Source organism: Tupaia chinensis, unplaced genomic scaffold, assembly GCF_000334495.1.
Source record: "Tupaia chinensis unplaced genomic scaffold, TupChi_1.0 Scaffold000395_1, whole genome shotgun sequence".
In the NCBI taxonomy this organism is placed as follows: Eukaryota; Metazoa; Chordata; class Mammalia; order Scandentia; family Tupaiidae; genus Tupaia; species Tupaia belangeri.
In genome coordinates, this window is record NW_006159897.1 from 1,299,146 (window position 1) to 1,301,559 (window position 2,414).

Genomic DNA, 2,414 nt, shown 5'->3' on the forward strand with positions numbered 1-2,414 from the left:
TTTTGGCAGGGTAATATATATGACGTCAGATTATTTTACACTAGACAATTAAGTTGTAAGGTTTTTAAAGAGAATATTGTATAATCTTTTATTTTAAAAGGATTATTTTATTTAACTTTATTTATTATTATTATCATTATTATTTTTCAGTTTGATCAGAGAGAGACAGAGAGATAGAGGGAGTGAGAAAGCAAGCCACTAAGTCCGAGACTTGAACCGTGGTCGGCCATGTGGGAGTCCAGTGCCTTTAACCACCATGCCACTTGCTGGCCCCAATATTGTATAATCTTTTACACATGTGTCCAGCATATTTTCAAGCTGCTGAGGCTGGAATTTCAGCCATGCTGTCAGCCGTGTTGGATCTGGCTCCCTTAACCATTAGGTCATAGGGCCAACCAACAATTATTTAATTTTTAAAGATAATATTTTGGGGCCAACAGGTGGTGTAGTGGTTAAGGCACTGGACTCCCACATAGCTGACTGCAGTTTGAGTCCAAGGCCCAGCGGCTTGAAACTCATGCTGGGCTTGTGTGCATGTGTGCCATAATTCTGAGAACAGGATGGGATTGTAGCATGGCCATCCCCCCTGGGGGGATGATTTCTCACTTTCTGTCTCTCTGGAAAGCAAATGTGCCCTACAGCAAAAAATCTCACTTAAAAAATACTTTTTTTTTTTTTTGCTAAAAATAAACAATAATTTGTAACCAAATTCCATCAAACACAAGATTTATCAGGAAATGCTTATCAACAAATCCAATACAAAGTACATAAAGAAATACAATTGAACAAATTTCTTTTATCTAATAATGCCCAATTTCAAATTACAAAAGATAAAAATCATATATGTCTATTATAGTAGCAAAAATTACTGAAAATAAAGCAAAGCAAATAGAAGAATAAGTGTATATAAGCATAAGTAAAATAAAAACATTATTTCATGTAAATAAATTATTGTTTAATTGAGAATCAAATTAAATGGGTGATTCATTGAGGATGTTTCTGTCATAAAACTCTCCTTTATGTTTTCCTGTCCCTTTATTTCACTAGTTTCAATAATTTTCCTTATGATTCTATTAATTTTTATTTTATTTTGTGAAAATTTTTGCTATAGGCCATGTGTGCTCACTGGAGAGTCCGAAAGAGACAAAAAGTGAAAAATCGCCCCCTGAGGGGATGACCATGTCACAGTCCCTTCTCCTTCAGACTCCTCTAGGGATTTTGGGCATGACAGACATGCACCCAGCATGTATTTTAAGCTGCTGGGTCCAGGACTAGAACTGTGGTTAACCACGTGGGAGTCCTTAACAACTGCATCACCTGCTGGCTCTTCCTTGCCATTTTAAAGTTGAATCTTCAGTGGTACCATAAATTATGAGCAAGAATGTTGTGCAAAATATCTAGCTGAGTGGATACAGTGGTCACAATTTTTTTTTCTAAAAGATTAATCTATTTCTTGTGGAACATAAAGCACTGGTAATCTCTATTTTCTTCAATTTTCACCTAGAGATGATACAGTTCTATTAAGCAGAAAGTCTGGTTTTTGTTTTTAAATGTTTGGACCTTAGAGTTTTTGGAGTGATGCTTGTATGTTTGGGAATATGCTTTTATAGAAAATAAGGGTTTCTATTTTCCAAATGTAAGTGACCTTGCTAAAATTCTGGCAAAATTCAGGAATACTTATCATCTAGCTTACATAGTTGAGTTATGTTGTAAGGATGGCCTGATTTTGTACTGGTGAAACATTGGCAAAAGCACTTCTTTTTTTTTTGTTAATTAATTAACATTCACTCACTATACATCATTACAGTAAACAAAATGAGATTTCCCATCCAGAATACACTGTACATTGGCTCAATCAAGCACATCAACATACGTGTTATCGTCAACAAATAATTTTCCATTTGTTTCTTACCTGTATATTTTGTCATTTTTGCCATCCTTGATTCCCTATCTCTCACCCTCTGCCATGTCTCACCCTCCTCCTACACTCTCTCTGGTATCCATGGTTGCTTTCTATGCCTCCCCCCCCCATTTTATTTATTTGCTAATATACTTAATTAGTCTAAGTACTTCCAATAGCAAATGCAACTGATATATACATATCCATGGACACAAGTCTGACTTTAGGCATAAACCTCAGTGAGTAGAATGAACATACTATAAAGTAGCACCTAGCTGGGATTATATAGCTGAGAGTAGTCATCAAATATGCATTTTTTTAATTTCAAGAAAAACAGTTTTTGTGTTTTTTTCTCCTGAAACGTTTTTTTAAAATTAATTAGTTTACATTCATCCCCTAATTATCATCACAGCATACAAAAAGTGGTTTCCCTTCCAGAATACACTGCATAGTGGCTTAATCATGTATGTTATCATCAATAATTTTCCATTTCTAGTTTCATATATATATATAT